Source organism: Haemaphysalis longicornis, unplaced genomic scaffold (assembly GCF_048455015.1).
Source record: "Haemaphysalis longicornis isolate Haplotype H1 unplaced genomic scaffold, Haemaphysalis longicornis Haplotype H1 scaffold_14, whole genome shotgun sequence".
NCBI classification, from domain to species: Eukaryota; Metazoa; Arthropoda; class Arachnida; order Ixodida; family Ixodidae; genus Haemaphysalis; species Haemaphysalis longicornis.
The window spans coordinates 53,961,871-53,978,448 of record NW_027526245.1 but is presented as its reverse complement, the minus strand read 5'-3'; the positions used below and the strand labels follow the sequence as shown (position 1 = coordinate 53,978,448).

General features: G+C 45.7%; 1 pseudogene across 1 annotated transcript; it reads left to right on the top strand.

The window, feature by feature from the left end:
• The first annotated feature begins 9,757 nt into the window (after nucleotides 1-9,757).
• On the top strand, nucleotides 9,758-15,311 carry LOC144165278 (uncharacterized; annotated as a pseudogene). Its single transcript, XR_013321434.1, has 2 exons — nucleotides 9,758-10,000; nucleotides 10,785-15,311. The product of XR_013321434.1 is annotated as an uncharacterized LOC144165278 (transcript).
• The last annotated feature ends 1,267 nt before the right edge of the window (nucleotides 15,312-16,578 follow it).

Genomic DNA, 16,578 nt, shown 5'->3' with positions numbered 1-16,578 from the left:
TCCTCCATTCTGCAATCGCCTTTGCTGGCTCTTGCAGCAACGGTGCAGGTAACGGTCTGGACGAATTTGAAGAAGAGTGTTGAGACAATTTCATCTAGACAAAGACGTGCCTGCACTGTCTGAAGAGCTCATCTTCGGCTCGCAGTGCTTGCAGGATATGTCTGGAATAGAGAACTGTACATAGAATAAAGAACTCTTTTTTTTTATCTACTTCTGCCAGGGATGTTGTGTAACTGTTTGTCTCTGTCGGAAGGTGGAGGAGATCTTTTTGAGGCTTGTAATAACTGCCACTTCAAAGTTTTCTTGTTCCTTTGCTACAGCCAGGACCGTTAGCAATACACAACTGTATGTTCGTGTTAGAAACTGAACGATGTCCTTTTTATGTTTGGAGTAACTTGCATTTCAAAGTTTTGTTTTTCGCTTGTTCAGCCAAGGCCGCTGTAAATATATAACTGTACATCTGTAAGAAGTCTTTCTAGGCTCGGCTTGACTGGCATTCCCTAGTGTTGTTGTTTCTCAAGTTGGTTTATCTTTCACGTCACTGCGAGTACGAGATTGGGAAAAAGGTCTCATGTACTCAGAGCAACTCTTAAAGGCCAACTGCAACGAAAATTTACCTGCCCTAAATTCTGCTTCAATGTGTGGTATGCACCTCTAAAGTCCCTTGTGACGTAATTTTAAACTCCACAAACGCGCAGTTTTTTTATTAAAACCGTTCGAAAACACGCCACTTCAGCCAACGCAGCACGTAGCGGAGTGTCGCCGCAATTTGTCGCCACTGCGGTGGACTTCCCGATGTGACGTGCCAGTCAGGACTCCCGTGCAGCCGTCGCCTCTCCTCAGTAGCACTTTTACCATGTTCTGTGCTTTTACGTGCCGCCTCACGCGAGTGAGCACCGTAATTCGTGCCTCTTGCATGAATAATTGCTTTCACGCGTTTCTGTAATGCGAGAAGCTGAAGAAACTCTGGGTTGTTGATATATAAGAGCAAATTCGAAAAGTGCCGGGGCCGGTCTGGAGCGAATACGGCAGTAGCACAACGGCCGATTTCGTGGTCGCGACGGCGGCAGCAGGCTCTCGGTTCACTCGACGAGCACGCGAAACGCGTGTACGGCCTACGTGAGGCGATACGCTGTTGGCGCGGCTGGTCGGTGGGGCGCCGCGCGAACGACTACGGCAGCTGTGCGGCGCACTGCAAGCTCGCGGCCGGGCATCTCTACGAGTGCGCAATACGTAGAACGGCTGACGCGAGACGATACGCTGTTGTCGCGGCCGCTCGGTGCGTCGGCGGGCGAACGACTGCGGTGGCTGCGCGGCGCGCAACAAGCTCGCGGCCGGGCATCTCTCCGAGCAGAACGGCCGGCGCGAGACGATACGCTGTTGTCGCGGCCGGTCGGGGCGTGAACGAGTACGGCAGGTAGTTGTGCGGCCCACTGCACAATCGGCCGGTCGACTTTTCGAGAGCCCGAGCACGCCGACGCGAGGTGATGATACGCTGTTGCCACTGTTATCGCGCCGGTCGGGGCGCGGACAAGTACAGCACGCGGCGCACTACACGGAATCGGTTCAGTTCAACCAACTTCGTCAAAACACAAATAAATACTGGCCGCTATGGGCAACATTTCTCTCGCCAGTAAGAAAAAAAACATAGAAAACGGGGCCACATATTTCGCAGCACTGAGCCTCGGGGAAGGTCACTGCTTCACGAGTGAAGACACTGCAGTGCTTTCGTTGCTGCATGGCATCATTATCTAAACATTTGGCGCGGGCACCCTGCTAACAGGAACAAAACTGACCGTGTAAACAGAAATAATAAAATTCTGGATTTGAACTCTCACAACATGCGCTGAAACCGAATTCTTACACCCTAGCCGGCATGTTTCGACACTTTCCTCCGACGGTAGCTTTTTTTTTTCTTTTCTCTCACAAAGACAGGATGGTTCGATCGGCACAGGGCATATTAGCTGTGCCGGCGCCCATCTAGCGCTCAACACTGCCTTTCGTGCACCCAGCTTCACCACGACGTCTCGCGATGCCTGTGTTTTCGTTTTACCGGACGACTATAGCGCGTCTCAGCAGCTCACAACGAAGTAATAATGGTTGCACGAACTTCCCAGCCCCTTTTCACGCATGTTTTAAATGTCTGAAGCAACAGATGGCCCGAAACACATCGAATGCGCGCCGTCTTCTCACAGGCAGCTGTGGGAAAATCTGCCGGCTGCGCCCACTCGATTCCTAAGTGTAACGTCACTTCCGGCCGTCCGTAATGGCCGCCCTTTTTTTCCAGTTTCAGTTTGAAAAGAGCGTTTTTGATCTTCGTTTACGATGCGGCGAAGCACATTTGGGCCTCCAAATTTTGCAGGTAGAAACTTTTAAGGTTATACTACCGGAAAATAGTGCATTTAAGAAGCCGAAAATTTCGTTGCAGTTGGCCTTTAAGGCTCTGTTTTGTTTTTGACTCTCAGTTTGCTTTTGGTCTGTGCTCAAGTTTTGTCTTCCTGCTGCCAGAGCCTTGCAAGAAACATTTTTCAAATGTCAGCAACGCCCATCAACAGGAACAAACCCCAGCGAAATGTTTGCCGCTATTACTGCATATGAGGCCACACTATTTGCCACCAATTTCAAGTTTCTACTCATTCTAGTGAATCGGACGTGAAACAAATTGTACCACGCTTTGATAGTGCAACGAATAATACCGGATGGTGTAAGTTTCACATCTGTGTCGTTACTTGCTAATTGGTTGCGCAGTTGTAAAAGTTTGTGTGCTTTCCATTTGAGACTCTCGATCCTGTAGGGAAGGATTATTATAGCAGCAAGCAGCTGTAACTGTTCTGATACCTGTATTTTCAAATAAATTATGTTGCCTTTGGCCAGTGAAACTTCTCTATAATAGATGAGGTCGAACCCAGTCGGCGCCTGGTGGCGGACGGGTGAACCCTGCCTAGTGAGGCACGGCCTCCGCGATCGGCTTCCGGCGGCGCGCCGTTGCTCCGGCCGTCCCAATCGCCCGGAGAGAGCGTAATTCCGAAGAGGCCGTTTCGCCGTTTTCCGCCGCACCGCGGCGTGCGGAGCCGATGGTTGAAACGAAAGGCGTGTATGCTGCAGCGCTCCTCGAAATAGCGTTTCGTCGGCTTTCACGCTTTCTATCGGAATAAAAACAAAGCATACCTGATTTCATGGATGCAAAGGGACTCATAGAACATGATAATGCATTTATTTTAGCTAAGATTGCAGCTATGGGACTTCCTTAATATGTGCCGCATGACGCCCTCGACACACGGACAATATTCGCTGCTGCCAATAGAAAATTTCTGGCGCTTAAATAACGTTCAGCTCGCTTTATAACGTACTTAACGCGTTATTACGTATAACGTACTTTATATAATCTGCATGGTCAATGCAGTTCATTAGAGCGTCATACCCGTGACGAATGGCTGTGCTTTTATCTAGCCTTTGAATTAATGGCTGTTGGGTAGAAGCACCCATCCTATTTTTAGGATTAACAGGTTTAAGGAGTGTTACCCTGAGCGATAGCCTCAAGTATGCGGCAATCTGTTTTACACATGGGCGTTAAGCAAGTTACTTTTTCAATTTCAGTCGCAACAAATAAAAAAATTGAAGTAGATGTACCCCGATTTCATTGTATTCTTAAACGTAATTCGGTGGCCACAGGCAAGCCCAATTTTGCCTATTTTGGAATGAATAGCCAAGACATTTAAATTTTCAATTACTGATTTCGAAGCACATGTCCGTGTGTTAAGCAATGATGACAGCTTTCATGTTTGCTTTGGACAATATCCACTTATATGTACACAGTAAAAGTTGGGAACCAAATCTGTACTTAACGCTCGTCCAAGAGCTACATACTTTATTGAACGTCTATTTACAAACTACACTGCACTTATATTCACTCCTCGTAAGATTTTCTGCGTTGTGAGGTGCAACCGAATGCCTGTAAATCTGCTTTCTTTGGATAGTGACAGTGCGCCTTTTATTTAGAGAAAACTGAATAAAGAACTACGAATCATACCATCGTAAACGGCGGCTAATTGCCTTAGCTGAGTTGCATGCCGCAAGAAAACGAATATAAATTAAAATCTTGTAGTAAAATTTAAAAAGCATGAGCGCAAGAACATAATCAGTAGGCTGCATAGCAGGTGTACCCTGAACGAAGTATCAAACAAAAATATAGAAATGGTCAATTTCTAAAAATAACTGGCAAAAATCAAACATGGCGTCAATATAAAAATGCAATGACTGCTCTCGATTGTTGTCCATAACCCACCCTATGCGGAAAAAAATATAACGGCTGTTCCAACAAGCAAGCACCCGATAAATCTGCCGCCGAAAAGTTTCCGCACCCAAATTTCCGCGCACCGGAATGTCCGCACCGAAACGTCCTGCTCCGAAATGTCCTGCGCCGATCAAATCAAGCCCAACAAGCAAAACGCGATTAACTTTTCGCCGTACAGTAAAATATCTTGGTTTCCGTGCTATTCCTCGAAGCTTCTGAGACAAGCGGACTTCGTTTGGTTGGTCAGCTCAGCAAAAATAAAGCTTCAACACAGTTACGCGAATTCCGGCAGCGAAGACACGCAGCAACTCAGGCCCTGCAAAGCCGTGGAGAGGAGTGGGTGCAAGCTGCCGAACCATCGGCTAACACCGCCACCTCGCGGCGCGTTGCGGAGTTAGCCAAATTACAGGTTTTTGCTGGGGGACGCGCCGAATGGGACGGCCGGAGCAACGGCGCGCCGCCGGCAGCCGATCGCGGAGGCCGTGAGTGAGGATGCCACTGTCACATCGGCTGCTCATTAATGTTGCGTGCAACGCGAAACGCGCGCTCAACCAGGTAAGAAAACTGATTGGCACGGCTCCTTGTTAGTAGTGAGCGATTGCATGCGCTTGCGGAATTCACATGTGAACCCATTTCAGAGGCGTTGCAAAATAACGCGCTAGTTTAGTTCCACGAAACATCATCGCCGCGGTCATCGGTTGAGCGTACGTGTCAAGATTTTTTCTTTTTGCAAGCGGCTTTTTTTTTGTCATTTCTCCGTTTGGAAAAGCACATTAATTTGCCACTGTGACCCTTCCATACAGGTAGCCAGGTGAACACGTACCCGAAGGACGTTCAGTCGAAGTCGGTGCAAGTGTGCATGGATGATCTGCTCCTTTCGTCAACGCCTGTCAAGCGGAAGCGACTGCTGTTGGGAGATGCCCCACCACATCTACAATCTACGCCAGTATGGCATCTCCAAAAGTTTCACCCGCACATGCCACTTGTCAAAGAGGAAGCAGCTACAGGGTAGTGTGGAAGTAGTGTGGAAGTAGAGACCCTAAAAATAAAGCAATTGTTAATACACCGTGAAAATATGAGGAAAGTAGCAATTACCACATTGCATTTGTGAAGCTGGAGCCCTGTGGTTATTTTTTCTTATGGCCTCCTCTATACTCTTTTGTTGGTCCTCCACATCTTATTAATTTCCATGTCACAGTGATATGTATTTTTTTTAACATTAGATGCAAGAGGGGTGGATACACTGTCCTGCGGCCTGTTTTGCTGAATGAAAGTGGTGTCGACGCCTTCAGAGAAGCACTGGTAAGTACAGCAGTAATTACTTTTAATGAAATCACTTCGCAGGAGCTTTGGAAAAACTGAGTGTTGCTTGTTTGTGTGGTTTCAGAATTTTTAGAAAAACGGTTGTGTCAGCGAAATTGCTTAAATTTCTTGGAATCGTTCCCAGTCTTCAAAAATCATCTATCGATTTCTCTATAATCTCGCTCCGAATAATCTTCCAAAAAAAACCCGAAGAAGCAGACAAAAAAGGCATATTGTGAGCTACTAGCTACCAACCTTCAAAACAACTACCTGGTTTGATAACCACGCCATTACTGTGACACCGTGACACACCTTCTAAATTTCCCATACGGACCCTGGCATGAATGAATATCTTGATGTGTGGGTGGGTTTTGTATTTTTAAGCTATTTTGGCAGTGATAACGCTCGTTTCTCACAAAATGGTCTTCCAGATCGGCCTAGTCATGCTAATACTACAAGCAATTAGGTTAAAGCTCCCATATTCAACTCGTAAAAAGCTCTCACACATTGCAATTTCAACAACTTCAGACAACGTAGTCATGAATAAAATGAGCCACTAGAAAAACAGTTCGTCTTTAGTAACAGTTTTCTAAGAAAAATAGCTTGGCTGAATTTGTCTCATGACAGCTGATTAAAGCTAGAGTTTAAGGGTAGTTCTTTTTCTGTGAACGAAACAATGCTTCCTACTACTAAAACCTGTCCCGAACATCAAAACGCTCGAGACAATCCGAAAATCCAGAAGCTGCCATATGCATTGCGATGCTCGCTAAGTACACTACTTCTGGCATTGACGCTGATATCTGCTAAGAATAGACTTCGGAATATGGCTCACAGACAGGGCGGTAACTTTCTTTCTATCGCAGAAAGTGTACTACTTTTTGGGGTCTAACAAAATATTTTTGTGTAAACATATTGATTAGGCACATTCTGCATCAGCTCAAAATGCAGATTATTCGATGCCCTTTCCAACAAGAGCAGATTCGCAACTTAACAAAATCAGTTTTTGTCAAAACGTTGCAAATATGGATAAGTTGTGTATATCAATTCGCAAATAGTTTAAAAAGTTTGGAGTATAATTTTTGCCAAACATAAAAAGCACATCCTGGAAAAAAGTTCAGTTGCCCAGTACAATTTGTCAGATATGAAAAACATGTTACCATGTGTGGTGCCCTCGTTCTGCAGTGAAGCCGTACCTCTGTTTCAAAATATGCAATTTCGGATAGTTTACTGAAAAAAATCGGGTGGTTTGGCATTATTAGAGGCACTAATTTGTCCCCACATGATGTAGAAACATCTTGTCAATGGTTGACATCGCATTAATGGTCAGGTAAAAATTCGGGACAGGACAAAAACTGCTTGGGGCTGAAAACAAAACTCGGTCACTGTCAGTTTACTATCATGCACCTGTTGAAGCTTTCACTTGCTGGTGGTTATAATCTTCTGGCTCACTTTTCTAACCCTGCTTTCAGGAATGAGGTGCAATGCACTGGAACAGTGCCCAGCTAGCTATCCCCGAGTAACTGTTGCGTGACAAATGAAAAAAGCGTTCAGCTCTATGAGCCTCCTGCATTGCACCTCCACCTAACATTTTAGAAAACAACCAATACCAAACTTGTGGCAGACTCTGTCAGAATATGTAGTTCTACTGAGGAGCAACTCTAGACCTCCGAAAATATCCTCGTACAGAATCAAAACTGAAGCCAATTCTAAGCTCTCTCTCCTTGTCTTAACTGATGTCCGATGACTTGAGGCTATCAATTGACTTTCAACTGCAACACTTATTGCACAGTAAGGCATGGGTGAAGTGAAATCACAAACGGCATGCTTTTTTTGAGGAAAAGTAGTGGGCAACGAAGGCGTTAAGGCAAATCGGGTTGAAGTTCTCTGTCTAGTAGTGCCAAATATAAATTGTGCAATGCAGAAATGAAACAAATGACAGGAAAAGGGCTGAAAATGCTAAGTGCACTTGTCAGGCATGCGGAGACATCCACGAATACTTTGCCTGAAAAAAAGCTACCCGTCCTCTAAACCAACGCTCACTAGTGCATACCTGGTGTCATTTTCTGGTAGTTCTCACCTTTAAACGCAGTCGGATTGCAAAGCTGACGACATCATTTGATACTTGACTTCTGTGAGCCATTTGATCAAAAAATCTAATGGTAATGCAGCGTAACCACAAGTGACATCCTTTTTTGTATAGCGCAGCAGCCACGGCACCTATCGAAACAACACATGCTGCTCAACCCTCAAAAACACCGTCAAAAATCTCAGTGTAGCCAGAGCAGGAAAATTAGAACTGATTCTAAAATTGCAGTGCCTAGACTAACCAGTGGGTTGCGTTAGTTGCAAGAGAAATGACAACATGGATATCAGGAATATACAGCATTGATCATCGGTGATCGGTGCTTTATATTGCCGATTTCGTGCTGTTGTAGTTGTTTCTCATGCACCCCGGTGGTTAGTCTAGGCAACTGCACCTTTACAATTGGTTTACATTTTCACGTTTAGGCAACCTTGAGATTTTCGGCAGTTTTTTACAAGGTGAGGTGTGTATGTTTCCTCAGAAGGGAGCGTTGCTGCTGCGCTTGATAAAAAAGCATGCGACTCGTGGTCATTTTGCCAGTTTTGCAATCCGATGGCAGTGACAGATGATAATTACCTGGAAATGACACCAGCTTTCCACTACTGAGCTTTGGTCCGAAGAAAGTGTCGTTTTATTTTGTGAAAGCTTATTTCTGAAGGTTCCCCGCATGTGTATCAAGTGGACCTGGCATTTTCAGCCACTTTCCAGCAGTTTTCATTCTGTTTGTGTATTGCAAACTTAATATTTCGTGCTACTACGCAGTTACCCAACTTCAAGCCGATTTACCATAGCATCCCCGTCGCCCTCTACTATTCCTCGAAAAAAGAACGCCTTTTGTGATATCGCTTCACTCATGCCCTACTTTTGTGATAACAGCTCCAGCTGAAACTCAAAAAATAACACCAAGTCATCGGATATCAGTCCAGACAAGTAGAGATTTCCAATCAGCCTTGAACACTGCCAGCTGTTCACTAGCCAGTTTTGTTAGTACGAGGCTATTTTTGGAGGTCTAGTGTTGCTTCTTACTGGAACTGTCTATTCTGGCAGTCTCCAAAAGGTTTGATATGGTGCCTTTTTGAAAATGTTAGGCAGCACACTTTTCGCCGTGCGAAAGCTTGCTGGGCACAATTCTAGTGCATCGCAAGTTATTCCTGCAAGCAGGGCTACCATAGCGAGTCAGAAGATGACAATATACCGCAAGTGGAAGTTCTGGTAGATAATTGATTATCAGAATGTCAACAAAAATGCACCACTGAGATTGGTTTTAAATTCCAAGCGGATTTTTTGGCATCTCTGGCTTGCCGTGAATCTGGTGCTTGCTGTAGTCCCTAATATGTTTTTACATCACGTGGGGACTAAGTTGGGCCCCTAATAATATCAAACCATTTCAGAGAACCACCCAAAATTGCGTATTTTGGAATGAATGTTCGGCTTCACCACGAGACGCGGGCACCATGCGTGCAAGCACCACGTGGGCACCACGGGGACAAATTAATTTGCACTAGTGAATTTTTTCTTGGACAGGATTTTTAAATGTAAACCTTCAAAATGCGTATTCTAAATTTTTTCCATTATTGGTGGTTTGTTATACACAACTTCTTTTTTTTTTTATTTTTCTTTACGATGACAAAATTTTGATTTGGGATTTTTTTTTTTGCGATCATTATTTATGCAAACATTACACAGCTGGTGCTAGCAAGGGCGTTGAATCATCCGCATTTTTGCCACTGCACTATGCGCCTAACCAACACATTTAGCAGAAAGAAATGTTTTCTTAGAGCCCTAAAAACTGTTAAATTTTCTGCGGAGAGTTGAAATCAACGCTAGTGTCAGCTTTACTGCATCACTCTGAATTTGTGCAGAGAAGCCCCTCTAGTGCATGAGAAGTTCGAGAACAAAAAGTTGGACATCCAAAGTCAAATTGGGATAGGGAAACTAATTATTGTGGCATGTCCCATCAAGCAGGGGTGCTACAGCTGCGCCAATTGCGCCATTTTGATACAATTTCATTTCTTTGAGCCACGCTGCGCCAAAACCCTGAAATTTGTTGAAATTGCGCCACGCTGCGCAAAATGCTCGACTAGCCGCAAAATTTCTCAGCTGCGCTAATTTTAGTGGGAAATAAATGCTCTGTTGGCAACCTTTACAAGGCATTATCCAATCCAATCCAGTTGCCCAGACGCTGTGCGGGCCAACGTTGTATAAACGTTGGTGCGGGCGGGTGCTGGGGCTGGGCACTCGACAAGTTGTTGCGTTTTGCTGTATTTTGTCTGCTGGCTACAACGCTGCTGGCTGTACATGGACATTCAACATGAGCAAAGGTAAGCACCTATTCAAACTCCGTTTCGCGCAAAAAACTTTGTGGGTGTGCCACCGGTTTATTCGAGCGAGTGGAACCTTTTGACGAACGCTGCCGACATAGCCAGTAGAATGGAGGCCGGGTCAGCACACCGCCGTTGTTAAAGTAGCAGGGCACACGTTCACTAATTCGCGTGTCGTAAAATGTTAATACGCACCCGTTCTAAATGTTCTAACGGCTGAATTTCCGAGACAGATTGAAATTTCAGAGAGAGATTTTAACTTTGGCACGAGTATGCTGGTAAGCATGGCAAACGCACAAAGGTTACGCGTGATGGCGTTTACGATCAGGCGTGCTAGTGCCGACGTCTCTCGCGATAGGCATCTTTAGCTTTCTAGTGAGTGCATGTGGCGTAGCCTTGTTGGCGCGGCTATAAACGTGTTGCACGCATTTAGTACGGGGCAACGGAAACGTGATGTTCGCTGCAACCTCCTCCTGCGGAACGACAAGGAGTACGTAGCATGTGCACTATCGGAAGCTGCGTACCCAAGAAGATCCTAGCATTATCCGAGCTTGCGGTCACGGCCGGGCCGGGTACGAAGAACACTCGCACGGTGCAGCAAGCGCACGGGCAGTGAATTGGCGTGAGCTTAGTAGGCGACGAGGCTTGGATCCATGCGGCAAAAGGCACCGCGTTTTAATATAACGATGCCGATTTTTGCACCGTTGTATTTCATATTGCACTTTTTGTGTGCGTGCGCTTTCCGTTTTAGATGGGCTTTTCATGATTATTTTGTTTCTTACAGGGAGAAGTACGAAATTCAGTGCGTCGGTGGTAAACGAAGTGGATTGCAACGGCGATGCTATCAGCAAGTGGTGCAAGCCAGGTGTAAAGGACACGGAGGCTTTTTGCATTCTTTGCAGTGCGACAATTTCCTGTGCGCAGCATGGCACTGCTGCTGTCAAGCGGCATGCAAGCCAAAAGAAGCATCTGGAGGCAGCAGCGAAGCGGCGAGACTCAAGTGGTGTGCTGCTAGCTCCCAAAACTGTGCAAGCCACGATAGATTTTTCGCAGGGAACGCCTCGTGCCACATTGCAAGATCAAGTGTGTGGGGCGGAAGCCATTTTTGCTATGGCTGTTGTTTCAAAGGACATTCCCTATGCCTGGGGCACCACTGCTACGGACATTTATAAAAAAATGTTTACTGACAGTGACGTGGCCAAAAATTTCAACTGCGCAAGGGCCAAGCTTTCTTACGTCATCTCTGATGGGCTGGGGCCCTTCTTCAAATCAAAGCTCGTTGCAGAGTTGTGTCGGCCGAATGTGTTTTTTGCCCTTGTGATTGATGAAACTCCAAAGCCTGAGCAGCGTGTCCAGCAGTTAGATCTACTTGTGCGGTATTTCTCCGAGAGTAGGCAGCAGGTGGTTGTTGAGCACTTGCATTCGTTTAACCTTGGCCGGGCCACTGGTGACATAATCGTGGAGTGCATAGAGGATGCCCTAGCTGAGCTACCGAGGCAAGGCTTACTCTGCTTCTTCAGTGATGGCCCTAACGTCATGAAGAGTGTGAAGTCCAAGTTGAAACAAAGAATTAACCCAAATCTGGTCGACGTTGGAGAGTGCACTCTGCACAAAGTGCACAATGCATTTTCAAAGGGCCTAGATGCCTTTTGCTCTGATGTTGAACAACTTGTCAGAGATGTGTACTACTATTTTAAGCATTCCTCTGTGCGTTCTGAGAGCCTAAAAGAACAGCTAGAACTCTTGGGTTTAATTCCTCATGTTTTTCTCCGGCACGTGTCCAACCGCTGGCTGACACTACAGGATTCGCTAGGCCGTGTGCTAGAACAGTTCACTGCTTTGCAGTCTTTTTTTTGCAGAGAAGAGCCACGCTGTGCGCCAACCAGATGCCCAGACTCAGCACAACAGGCTCGCTGCAGCTTTTGCCAGCAAGACTCTGTATGCTAAAATGTTGTTTCTAAGAAATGCAGCAGAACTTTTTGCTGGGTTTCAGCGCTTGTTTCAAAGGCAGGAGCCACTTCTACATGTCCTTCATGATGAGATCCTGGCACTGGTGCGACGAGTTTTGAGCCGTGTCTTAAGAAGTGAAGTGTATTGCACCAAGACTGCAGAAGAGTTGACAAAACTGAACCTGGATAATGGAGCGTTCTGGAAGGTGCGCCCGGAAGTTGGGATGGACACTGAGAAGGCTATGGAAGGCTGGGACCCTGCAGAGAAAAAAACTTTCCACCTTGGGGCTCGTGCATTCTACATCGCTTGTGCAAAAGCACTTCTCCAGAAGCTTCCTCTCACAAACAAAGTGATCATGCATGCAAAGTTCCTTGCCTTAAGATGTGAGAATGCTGAACAGGAGGTGCGGTCCTTGCGGTACATTGCCGGGCAGCTGCAGCCTCAGGTCAATGTGGGGATCAAGTGTCGTCGCTGATCGACGAATGGAACACGCTTAAGTGTGATGGGGACAGAGGCACCCTGCACTTGGAAGGAAGGGTGGATGTGTACTGGGCCAAGGTGCTTTGCCTGAAGACTACCACCGGAGAACTGAAGTATCCGTTGCTGTCTAAGATTATCAAAGCACTGCTTTCCTTACCACATGGCAATGCTGATGCTGAAAGAGGGTTCAGCGAAAACAAGAACCTGTTAGATGGAAGAAGCTCGCTGAGCATTGCCAGCATAAATGGCATGCGCCAAGTGAAGAGCTTCCTTCAGCATTATGACGGGGACGCAACTAAGGTGCCACTCAACCCCGACCTGCTGAAGAGTGTGAGGCAAGCTCGGGCTAAGTATGCGCAAAGATTGAGCCTCGAGGCAAGCTCGAGCAAGCGCAAGGCAACGGAAGATCCTGTCGTAGAGCAGCCCACTCACGAAGCAGCAAAAGCTGCTTTAGAGGACCAAGTGGCAGCCAGCAAGGCATTGCTCACGAGTGCAGAAGAAATAATCAACGCAGGTGTCAAGAAAACAGACATGAATAAAGTGTCAAGTGGCCATGTACTGTTGGCAAAGGGGAACGCCAGCCTGGAGATTGCGCTTAAAAAGCTCAGTGAGCTCGAAGAGATTTCTAAAAAAAGAAAGCATTGATGTGTGGTGTCTAGACTAGTCAAGTTGAATGGTGTCTGAACTAGTCAAGTTGAGTGATTGGACTAGTCAAGTTGTCATGTCTCTATTAATCAAGTTTTATGAGCTTCTTGCCATATGCAAGATCACTTGTTTTTGTCTTGTTAGTAGGTGTGAAAGCTGTGTGTTATCATGTTTGCGCTAGTGTTCTCGGCTGTTTAATTGCTATTTAGGTCATCTTATGGCATTTCGAAGTACAAATAAAATGTTGGCAGGTGCACTACTATTTTTTTGTTTCTTTGCTTGGTCCTGTAAACACACTAAGCACTTGAATCAACATGCTTTCCAGGTTGGTACAAATTCACCAGGCCTTGCAGTTTCCTGCAGAATTCGTTGGTCATTTTTGTCAAGCACATTTAGTGTCCACTGACACTAAAGCACGATTGTGCTGATGTTGAATACCTTGCATTCTTTGTTTTGCACTAAAAAAGTAAATTTTTTTGTTAAACTGCTCCAAATTTGAAATTTTGTGCTCCAAAATGGAGGTATTTCTTCCCGTAATCTGCTCCAAATTTGGGTTTATCTGCTCCAAAAGCAAAATTTTCCTGCTCCACAAATTGCTCCAATTTCTATTTTGGCTGTAGCACCCCTGCATCAAGGCTGTAGTGTCAGTTTTACTGCATTGCTCACAACTCGTGCAGAAAAGCCCATCCAGAGAATTAGAAACTTTGGAACAAGTTTTGTGCCAAATTTAATTATATGAGAAGTTAAAAAATCTGGGTACGGAAACTAAACGCGTTGACAATAATTCAAATAGACAAGTGGTTTAAAATGTTTTCTTGTGGCCACTAAAAACATGAAGAAACCGAGGCACGTAACAAGGCAGTGGTGCCCTTTGTACTGACAACTTAGGTTTCTTTTCCATCAGTAATAAGTGTGATCTCGATAACTACAACTGTAAGCATTATTTAGTGCTTCATGCTTTCACTTAAGCTAAAAACTGTTGAAGGAAAAAAACTAAATGGGGTGCAGACATTGCATGCAGAGTAGAAAATATAGTCAGCGTATTGAATAACTTAAAAAAAGCGTCAAAGTTAATCAGTGAAGCGTAGATAGAAGATTCAGGCAAATTGCTATCAAGCCTAAAAGCAAAAGAAAAGCGCAACAAGCAGCACACCCAGCGGTTTTTGCCCAGGGAATGGGGGGGATCTATGATGTGTCGTTCCCATCTGGAAAGTCGATGTATCCAATTTGTCCCTTGGCTTTTTGCATGTACCCACTCTTTGTGAATCATGCAAGTACAAGCCTTTCTTGGGCTAAGTTTGACTTCTGCAAAGCTAAAGCACTGATTTGGGAGCTTTTAGATGTTTATTACATAAAAAACAGGAGCACAGTGAACCTGTATTGCAATGAGCTTGAATATTTAGAAACTTCGCTATGATTCCTTTGTTAACATTGTGCGGGCCACTATTAAAGTGTGTTATTTTAGACGATGCACTCAATAAACTTAGTTGCAAGCAAGTGCTTGTCCTATCATCATCTTTGTCATGTGCTATGAACTCGACTTTTTAAGAACTATGTACCAACTTGCCTCATGCTTTTTACTGAACAGTTTGAGTTAGACTTTGTACCCCTCCAGTGTTTTGCAGTGGGGAGCATGCCCTTTGTGCAGCAGGTGTCTCAGTTCACTTACTGCTTTGTTACTCGTGCTGCCTTTAAGCTTTACATAGATATTTTCATACCATCAAAAGGTGGGAGTAGCAGCCTTTTGCACTCATAAATTCTTAGTCTCCCTCCCTGGAGCTTTCAGATCCTCTTTATGGATGCAATAATTTTTGAAGCCTTTGCATTTCTGGGGTGTCCATATGTAACTTCATACATTATACATATGTTTCCTAATACAAAACATTTCATAACAAAACCCAAATGGCGAAGCAAGGAAATGCAATGGCAAGAGGTGTGTTTCTCGCCCTCTTTTTTGTCAGGCACTGGGCAGTTAGCCTGTTGTTGGTGATTTTACTGTGCTGGCTACAATTTCATTTTGCTTTTGTTTATCGTTCAATTTTTTTTCATTGATATTTCAGGCAGGTCCGAGACGCCAGGACCCGAGGACACCTTGCAACGCTTGTGCACGGCCTGTGAAGATTTCTGGATTGACTTCATGGACTTCTTGTGTAAGAAGTCTGCCTTAGAAACACAGCAACAAGGAAAGAAGCCTTTAAAAATTAATTATTGCAATTTATTTTCACACCATTTTAACCTTGCACCAGCAGGCATGCAAAGCTGGTTAAAGGGGCCCTGAAAGGCATTTTGAGCACACTAAATGAAGTAGCGCAATCGTTAGATTGGGTCGTCAAGGTCATCTGGGCCAAGTATTACTCTTTTACGCGCAGCGGAAAGCTCACACTTTTGTTGCAAAGTTTGTCGCTTTTTTCTCACCCTTTCCTTCGTGTTTTTGGACGCCGCCATCTTCACATGTCTACATCATCGATTCCCCGATGTTCGTCATGAGCTAGACATCCTGCTATTGGGCGGCTTTTTCACGCACTTCCGGCAAAGAGATGAGTCGTCTGCTCAGCGTCGACTCGCCGGCTGATCTGCCAGCGTAGTGCCGGAGTGCTTGGACATTTTACGACAAACGAAACAAGTGTAAACAAACGCTTAACCGTTCGTATTGAATGCAACACGGCCATAACACGACATGGATATTCTCTTACCGGAGTACGTCCCATAAAGAAAGCGTTGAAGCCCCGTGGCACTTCTTTCGTGCAATCGCAGAGAACGGCCTGAGCCGAATGCCCAGGTTTGACGGATACATTTTTTTCCACTTCAAAACAATCCAGAGATGCGTTTCGAACGAACACAACGTCACAACATGCGTTGCAAGTCTGAACCGCGATTGACAGACGATGGGCTGCCTCCTCCTGCCCCTCGTAAATTCGGCACTCACCTCGCGCGCGGTTTGCGGGGACGAACAGCAAGTCACTTAACTCTGGCGCGCAAGCCGAGATGGCTTTTAGCCACGCACACTGTACATACCCCATGCGAGGTTGAGTCGTACGTCGCTCGAGAAAGATAATCCAGGCCATGGGAAGCACTATCCACCCGCAGAAGCACAACGTCGCATTTCATCGCGAAACAAAGGCGTCCACAACACACACACCATCGCCTCCTGTAATGCCAAACGCATCTCGCACTTGCAAATGAGAGTGAGTAGTATGCCTGCAGTGCCCATATGCCGCGAGGTGGGGCCCCAAGCTGAACCGGAATCACGCAACCGTAACTGACCTCTGGGGCGGTTTGTGCCTTGTTGCCAAGGCAACCGATGTTTGAGATCGTCAAAGAAAGGCGCTTGCTCCAGCGCTAGAAAGCTCAGAGCCGCGCCGGAGCATGTTTAGCCAACGTTGCCGCTCTCCACCACGCGTCGCCCCAAGCTGAACTGGTCACATGATTGAAGCGTTTTGTGCACGGGTTCTGTATCGGCTTAAAATGTCTTTTTGACATGGCGCCGGCAGGAATTACCACCA